The sequence below is a fragment of the Oryx dammah genome, unplaced genomic scaffold (genome assembly GCF_014754425.2).
Source record: "Oryx dammah isolate SB20612 unplaced genomic scaffold, SCBI_Odam_1.1 HiC_scaffold_3, whole genome shotgun sequence".
Lineage (NCBI taxonomy): Eukaryota > Metazoa > Chordata > Mammalia > Artiodactyla > Bovidae > Oryx > Oryx dammah.
Genome location: NW_024070187.1, coordinates 55,865,932 through 55,875,851, shown reverse-complemented (window position 1 = coordinate 55,875,851; position 9,920 = coordinate 55,865,932).

The following is a 9,920-nucleotide window of genomic DNA, read 5'->3' as shown; positions in this document are numbered from 1 at the left end:
AGTCTGCATGCCACAACTAAAGATCCCATGTGTCGCAAATAAGACCTGGCCCAGCCAAATAAATAAATAAATAATAAGCTTGCCTGGGAGGTCTCCTAATTAGAGCTCATTGTCTAAGCTCTCCTGACCTTATATTCTCGGATCTTGGGCTTTCAATTTTCCTCTTGAGCTTAATATATATGAGCACTATTATTTTTAGCAATTAGATTAAGGATGATTCATGAATACAGTCACCAGGTAACATCAGAGATCTGACAACCATGAACAGGCCTATTATTCCCACTGTGCCACAGAATGGTGATCTTACCTCCTAAATGATTTCTGAGACACATTTGCCAGGCAGCTGGCAAATAGGAATTAAAGAAAGCCAAACTGTGCTACCTATGGCTTTCTTCAATAAAGCATGCTCATTGCGTGCTTAATGATCCTTTTCAGAGCAAATTGCTATATGATTTCATATTTTCTATCTGATGCCTCTGATGCAAAATGGCCTTCCTGCCAATCGCTCTGATTTAGTCTTCTTTTCTGAAACACTCCAGCACTCCCTGCGTCCAGTTGAATTCTTTTTTTCCATTCCGATAACACCCTGTTCATACTGCAATGCCAACAGCTTACCTTAAATTTTGGGGACTGGTTTACATGGCCTGTATTCCTCATGGGACTGAGTTCCTCAGAGCAGAAATGCAGTCTACATGTTCCTATAGCACCTAGGCTACTCTATAAAAGAAGTACTCCATAAAATTGTGCAAAATCCATATTGAGCTTCTTTTTCTTCTCAATGATGTAGTCATCTTTCTTTTAAATGAAGCTGAACAGTAAAAGGTAAAAATTTGAGGCTGACTTCCTTATATCTTTTTGTCATAATGGAAAAGGTGAGCAAGATATAATTTAAAACCTAAAACTTAATAGTATTTAAAAATAAGCATATATTTTAAACTCCAACATTAATAGAGAGGTGCTCATTTTTCTCCATTAGCAAGAATAAGAAACTCTATAGTTGGTTCTAGTCAGCAGTTCAAATACCCACAGAGGTACTTGTGTACAGTATTTGGAGGTCTAAAACAGTGACTTCATTATATGCTCACTTGGCATCTGCATTAGTAATATCTCCAGTGTTCTTGCCTGGACAATCCCAGGGACGGGGGAGCCTGGTGGGCTGCCGTCTATGGGGTCTCACAGAGTCGGACACGACTGAAGTGACTTAGCAGCAGCAGCAGCAGGGGAACTTAAACAGAAGAATAGCATCCCAGTCCTGGAAGAATTTCAAGGAACAGTTGTTCCTATATGTCACAAAGCACCAGACCCAGATATAGAAGCGACACAGAAGCAACACAGAAGGGTGAGGCTCCACAATCAAACACCACAATCAAACCACCAATTTTAGAAGATAATGAGGCAGATGTGGTAAACGTTTATAGAAAGATGAAGCAGACTAGGTGTGCAGCTCAGCTCTTCCAGAAAGCACATGTTGTCCAGTTGCAGGGAATGTGGTTTGTGGACAACCTCCAGCTATTGACTCTTTTAGTTTGTTTCTGCTCTATTAGTTTCTGGACCAAGACCACTCTCTCTCATAGTGGCTCTGGGACAATGGCTGAGCAAGGTGGTAGTATACTTGCTGTTGCCACCCATGTGGGCCTCCTATAATTAGTAATCTTTGCCTTGGAACTCCCTGCTGGGCTAGCAGAGACCAATCAAGCTCTGCAGTGATCTGCGGGCTCTCCCTGCCCAAGCTGGCTTCCACCTCTTTTCTCCCACAAGTGTTACTCCCTAATAAACGTTGTGCACTACTGAACTGGGTCTCCGTGTCTACCTCTTGGAGAAATCAACCTGCATTTCACACTCATTCCCGTGTTTGCTTCCTGGAGACACCAAGCTGCAGCAAAGCACCACAGTACCACATGACAGAACACCAAACCTGTCCCCGGGAGGAAGCTGGCATCTAATCCGTGTGAGCCCAGACTAGATCAGTTTGCTTGCCTCAGTTAACATAACCCTGAAGTTCCATCCCAGACCCAGAGCTCCCTGTGGACAGAATCAGACCTCTGTTGCAACTGCATTATAGGGGTGCTTTCTTCACCCCTCTCAGCTGTGTGTCAGAGAATACTCCACATTAAGCTCCTTTGTGCATACTCTGGGTCTCAGAATCTGCTTCCCACAATATTAGGAATGCATGCATACTCAGTCGCTTCAGTTGTGTCTGACTCTTTGTGACCCCATGGACTGTAGCCCACCAGGCTCTTCTGTCCATGGGATCCTCCAGGCGAGAATACTGGAGTGGACTGCCATTTCCTTCTCCAGGGGATCTTCCCAACCGAGGGACTGATTCCATATCTCTTATGTCTCCTGCATTGGCAGGCAGGTTCTTTACCACTAGTGCCACCTGGGAAGCCAATATTAGGAATATTATTTTCAAATATTAACAAACCACAAAAGGTTAGATATATAGAAAATTGTAGATAAACATATATGTCCCACTATCAATACAGAATAATTTAAAAATAGACTACAAAAATGTACCACCACCACTCCCCACAATTCTGTGTCCTCTTCTTGCATATACACTCTGTGCTATGCAATAGTCATGCTGAATTCCTTGTAGTTGTCCAAGGCACCATGCCACTGCTTTTATTTCAAGCATTGGTTCTCTCTCTCTTTTGGATGCCTCTTCTTGTCTACCTGGAGACCCCTTCCTTTTCCTCTAAGACTTAGTTTATATATATTCATTGAATCTCTCTCTGATGACCTGAAAATAATTTGATCATTCTCTCTCTCTCTCTCTTTTTTTGCCATACCATACCTGGTATATGCTTTTGGCCTTGTAATTAAGCACTCAAAAACAAGGAAATCAGAGAAGTACAAAACTTTGGAAGGGGAATATAATAACTATTTTTTAAGCATCTTTAATTTTGGAAGACATCTAAGTGCATATGTTTAGAAGGCTGTTGAAGATCCTGATACACTGGTTTGAGTATCACTGCTTGTTAGCACTTAAAGATCATTATAGAAACATAATTGGAGCTTTATCCATTATGAAATATATGTTGGAAGCAACAGCACTATAAATATACTCTGTGCATGGTTTCATGATTACAATAAATTGAAAGCTGGAAACATCTATCTCTGTTCCTTGAAGTCAGTGACTAGTCGCTTAGAAATGGGAATCATGATTGACATTACTAGGCAGCTCTCCTTTGAGGTTACTTTTAATAAGCCAAATAAATTTACAAATGAGTTACTTTCGGGAGAACATAATTAAAGTTAAGAATTTCTAAAACCATAAACTATTTCAGGCTGTAAATTGTTAAGACAAAGAGGTATGATTGTAAATCAGCCAAGGAAGTATGAAAAAGGAAACATGTGCTAACTGCTTTATATATATTCTCATTCTATCCCACAGGAATCTACGAGGAAATATAACTAGTTTATTGAATCAGGTCAACTTAGTAGAGGAAAGCAGAAAGCAATTTTATTCATTCTCTTAACCATCTGTTCAAATTTACTTCCTCTCTTTCTGATAATAGCTTTGTGGATATATAATAGATACACAATAAACAAATATTTAAATTGTACAATTTGATAAGTTTTGGCATATGTCACTACCTGTAAAATCATCTCCATGATGAAAATAATGTGTACATTCACCATCCCCCAAAGTTTCCAATTATTTGTTGCTAGTTTATGGAAATATATTTTGTATGTTTGATTTTTTTCACTCTGAAACCTTGCTAAACTTATATATTATTTCTAGTAATATTTTAATAGCATTTTTAGAATGCTCTACATAGATATGATGTCATCTGTGAATAAAGACTTTCTACTTGCTGTTTTTCCAATCTAGATGCCTTTTCTTCATTTTTCTGGACTCACTGTACTGACTAAACAACGTATAATACTAAATACATGTTGGCAATGGAATCTTTGCCTTACTCCCAAACTCAGGAGAAAGCATCTTGTCTTTTACCATTGATGTGATGTTAGTTTTTTGTAGACACAAATATCAGGTTGTGAAACTTCCTTTCTATTTCTACTTTGCTGAGAGCTTTCATTAGGAATGGAATTTGAATTTTGCCAAATGCGTTTCTGCATCTATTGGGATGATCATATATATATATTTTGTAGTCTTTTAGTATGGTGAATTATATTGATCCTTATGTGTTAAATTTGCCTTCAATAACTGCCTGTAGTTCTGCACTGAAGGATGAATATTTGCTAGTTCACTAACTCATGTACTATTGATTTCATACCTCCTGAGAATTATGTACTATTTTAGATGATGGGATCCATAGTGACCACAATAAAACAAAGTGTTCAGTGTCAGGAAGCCCATATTCTAGTTGGGTAGTCAACAGGCGAATAAACAGATATGTACTCTGTCAGGTACTGGTAAGATTTATTAAGAAAAATATAGAAGAGTGAATTAATGAGTATATTAGAAGTGAGGCTGGTGGTGTACCCTTTTCATAGAAGGCAAGCAGGAAATAACTATGATAATGAAAATGTGGCATTTAGGCAAATATCTGGATAATGTGAGGGAGCAAGCCATTTGGACATTTGGGAGGACAGGATCTTCAGTCAGAAGGAACAGAAGTGCTAAGGTGGGAGATGCTTGGAATATTTATGAGATTCCAAAGACATCACCGTAACAGGATTAGTGTGTGGGAACAAAGCCTTCCATTATTATTGTTATTGAAACAAACAAAAATTGAAGACAGAAAGCTATTTAACTCTATTCAAAATTCAAAGTAACATCATTTTACTGATATATTCCAATAAAATATTCAAGTTGACAATATAAATATATTGATGTATATTTATCATTCCTTTTTAACATTGATCTCATTCTTTCTTGGTTTAAAGTTGAGACATAAAAAGCTGAATGAAACATTAATTGTTTAATTAAATAATATTAATATGTCCAAGTTTAAATCTGGGTTAGTCTTGTTCACACATCACTATGCAATCTCTAATAATGTTTTATTATGAAATTACTTCATGTGAACATTTAGTTTTATTTACCTGACATTAATTTGTTATTTGATAGATTGAATACTTCAGATTTCAACTACCAAGGCTACTGGAAGTATTGCTTTGAAGAAAGATTGCAAATTGATGGTTATTCTTTTCACAGATTTTTAATGTAAAAAGCATTTTTTCAGAGAAACATGTTTAGAGAATGGAAAAAGCTGCTGAGAACAAATAAATCCAGTTTAAAAAAAAAAAACAACTATTTTTCTTAGCTGAGGAAGTTTTAGGTGTTTATGAAATACTAAAGTAGATTGTGAATCCCCGGGAGGATACTATCCCACCGACATCAGACAATCAGAAAATAACTCAAGAAAGTTTTGCTCATCAGAGTGAATCTCGAGCAAGTCTGTCCTAGAAAAAGACACTTGGGTTTGTTGAGTTCTTTAAGCTGATAGAAGTGGTGAACAGCTGGGGTCTGGATGGCACACCATGGGATCACAATCAAAAGGTTGGAAATGATACCATTAAAAAATTATAAGCAGAAGCTTATAAATTTTTATCACTCACTGCCTTTAATTAACCTTTAAAAACTATTCCTGTAAGAATGCACAGGTCTTGGCTTTTGAAGAAAGCAGAGTTTAATACAGCTGTGTTTTCTAATGAAGACCAATGGATGACTCTTGTCCAGTGTGGTTATGACATTTCAAGTATCTATAGTACTGTGCCTAGTAAAAGTACCACCAAGTTTCAAGATGAGTACAGGTTAGAAATATGATATTTTGATTTGTTAATAATTTTTCATATACTCTCAGACATTTAATAAAATAACTAATTATTTTTAGATGTGATTAATATAATTGCATTATTAGTCCATTTCCAAACTATGTCAGGCTTTGTATAAATTTACAGGATAAATGTTCAGCAATGAGCAGCATAAGTTGTCTTCAAGGAACCAAACAATTAAAAAGGAATAGTGTATTAGTTTTCTATTGCTGTGTAGCAAGTTAGCACAAGCAAAGGAGTTGAGAATAACAAATTTATTTCCTAATGGTTTCTTGGGTCAAGACTCCAGGTTCAACTTAGATCAGACTTCTGCTCAGGGTCTTACCAGGATGTAATCAAGCTGGTTGGGTTCTCACCTGGAAGCTCAACTGGGGAAAAGTTCTCTGAAATTCACTTTGGTTTTGGCAGAATTCATTTCCGTGGGGCTGTAAGACATTCAAGGGTAGGGGTATTATACATAGGTATGAACTTGGGGAGGCAAGAAACACGAAGGGCCACCCTACTGTCTGTCCACCATACACAGCATTCATATCAACCTTAATTTAGATCATTATATGGACTATCAATCTAGTTCATGGAAAAAGTATGGGATTTGGAGCTAGGTAGGACCAAGACTGAAACTTGGCTTCAGTACTAATCGCCTGTGTGCTCTTGGATAAGGCATTTACTATCTCTGTATCTTGATTTCTTCATCTGCAAAATGGGAAGTGTTATTGAGAAAATGAAAGCAAATGACATAATGTATGCAAAGTGTTTACCATAGTGTGCAGCATGGAATAATGAATGTTAAATAATAATAGCTGTTTGTAATAGTAATAGTAGTATTGGTGGTAAAAATAATAACTCCATTATCATCAACTGAGAAGGGGATGACAGAGGATGGGATGGTTGGATGGCCATTACCAGTTAAATGGACATGAGTTTGAGCTAACTCCAGGAGATAGTTTGAGCATACCCTGGGAGATAGTGAAGGACAGGGAAGCCTAGTGTGCTATAGTCCATGGGGTTGCAAAGTGTCAGACACAACTGAGCCACTGAACAACACCAACAAGTACTGGAGGTAAAAATAGTAACTCCCCTCCCATCAAGTGATTGGTACAATATAAATCTATTTTCCTTTAGCCTTTAGCATGTGTTAAAACATATTTGATATATATATTTCATATTTATTCTTTGCATGTAACAAATATAGTATAAATTATAATTCATAAGATTCATCTATTTGTTGGTTGCATCTATAGTCATTAATTTCTGCTTCTGCACACTATTCCATTGTGTGATTATATTTATCATAGTATATTTATCTATTCACAATATGCTTATGCATTCTCTGGTCAATGGGCATTTGGTTTCTTTCCAGATTTTTTAACTCTTATTAACAGTGCTGCTATTAATAGTCTTGTTATTAACAGCAAGGGAACAACACATACATGGATGTTTTCAGACCTCAAGAACTTGTATTCCCTTCTCTAATATCAACAATTTGAAAATGGAAATTCACTCACTGAATATGTATTAAGCATCAAGAAAAGTGTTATATGCTGGGGACCAGAGGCAAAATACTTCTTTCAAGAACTAAGAGCTTAATGGGGGAAGCAAGCAGATTTTTAAGTGTCTGGATAGGGGGTCAAGTCCTCCTCTGGTATGGTGTTAGCCATCCTGGTTTGCCCTGTCCTGATTTTAATACTGAAAGTCTCACCTCCAGCAATCCTTCAGTGACAGGCAAACGTGAGACTTAAGGTATGAGACATGTCTATAAGGACATCCATGATACTGTTTTTAGAATGGAGCATACATAATGGATGTTAGCCAGTAAATAATAGGTGTTTCATGGAAAGGAAATATAACCAACAGTATAGGGCCTAAGTCAGTCAGAGAAGGCTTTCTCTAGGAGATGATATGAGATTAAGGAGTAGGGAAGACGAATAATATTGTTGAGGTAAAGAAAAGAACTAGGAAAAGGATTCTGAACAAAGGCAGTACTGTGGAGCAAGTATTAAGTATTCAGCACTACTCAAATGCAGGGACTCAACAGTTCATATTGTTGGAACATAGACTGTGTGTAGCAAAGAGGCAAGAGATACAGCTAGAGTAGTCAGCAGTAGCCACACTGACAGGATATGTCCATTATGCTAAGAAAGGACACTGTATGGCTGAGTAGGATTGAGTGCTAGGGCTGGGACCTAAAATCAGATGGGTCTTTTTTTTTTAATTGGAGGATAATTGCTTTACAATGTTGTATTGGTTTCTGCCACAACAACATCAATCAGTCATAGGTATACATATATCCTCTCCCTCTTGAAACCACCTCCCACTCTGACCCTCCCATTCCACCCCCTAGATTGTCACAGAGCCCCAGATTAAGTTTCATGTGTTATACGGCAACTTCCCACTTGCTGTTTTATACATGATAATGTAATGTATTTCAGTGATACTGTCAATTCATCCCATCCTCTGTGTGTCCACAAGTTAGTTCTCTATGTCTGTGTCTCTATTCCTGCCCTAAAAATAGGTTCATCAGTACCATTTTTCTAGAAGACACATCACTGTAGCAGGGTGGAGGGGGACTAATTGGGATGGATGGTTGTTACAGTTTTTTCTTTCCCCACAAATTTCCTAGAGAGCTATGTAGCACTCAAGTCCTTGCACAGTGTTTAACATGTGAATATAAATTAGCAGTAAAAGCAAAATAAAGTAAGGGAAAAAGAATGACAAAAAACCCAAACTACCAAAAATTCTTAGTCTTTTTTTGCTAGACAGGTGAAACAGGAATATATATATATATATATATATTTTGTCAATTATTTTTTGACAAATCTATTTAATTAATACTCTGGACTCAAATTTTAAAAGTTATTCTTATGTAACTTTTATTTTATTTTCATTCAGCATGTTGCAGAGGATAAAATGAAAACAGAAATTTCACCCAGATATGAACACTCTTATCTGGGCTTCCCTGGTGGCTCAGTGGTAAAGAATCTGCTTGCTAACGCAGGAGATGCTGGAGATGCGGGTTGGAGCCCTGGGCCGGGAAAGTCCCTTGCAGAAGGAAATGGCGACCCACTCCAGTATTCTTGCCTAGAAAATCTTATAGACAGAGGAGCCTGGTGGGCTACAGTCCATGGGGTCACAAAGAGTCGGACACAACTTAGTGACTAAGCAATAAAAACAACATAGGGAAATAACCAAAATGGCCTTGGCCATAAAACATGTCAGCAGCACCAGGACCCATGAAACTAGTAGTCAGTGCTTCTCATAGGAGGATGGAAGCTAGTGTGGCTCATAGGCATGTTGGAGGTTTTACTAATCTCTGGCATCTGGAAATACCAAGATTTTCCAGGCAAGATCCCTGACAAAGCCTAACTCAGACAGGGAACCACTCACAAAAATTTCATAAGCCCCATTGCTTTATGATCTGCTACAATCTCCTCCCACTTCCCCCTCTTTCCATTAGTGTGACAATACCTATTAAAAATGAGTCTAAAGAGAGACTTCTGGAATTTATCTTGCCTGGGATCCCTATGCCATTCTGTGCTTTAAAACTATGTAGGACAAATGCAGACTCCAAACTATGCCACACTGACATCAAACAGGCTAAATGATCCCAACTTTCTTTGCCAGATTGGTGGAACAATCTTCCCCTTTCCTTTTCTTTACCTTGCTTGCTGAAGCTAGTTGGACAGAAAGATAAACACAGACCCAAACACTAGTCTAAATCACATTCTGAAGTGACTCACTGGGAAGAACTGAAATCTTCTAGGTTGGCTTGTAGTCTCTTGGTTTAACAGAGAAAGGGAATGGAAGCAACTTTCTATCACCTCTATTTACTCTGCTCCTCTTGAATATTAAGTTTTTGTAATACCAGTCTTCGCAAACTTAACATTTTAATATTTTTACTAATATAAAGTGGTTTGAATTTTTGAGTCAAAGAATGGAAAATATCCACAAATGTTTTACACTGTACTATTTATTCATTGTACATAGTATATTCAAAATGCGACTCTAAAGCAGAATGACTGTTGACCAACCAGAGGAGCAAGTTTATTTCCTGGTATTGCTTTCTGTGGGACAGCCATACCTTTCCTAAGGATACTGTCCTGAGATAAAACATCAAACTCAACCACAGAGTGTTTCAGAGCCTAGTTCTGCATGTTTTTAATGATGAAAAGTTT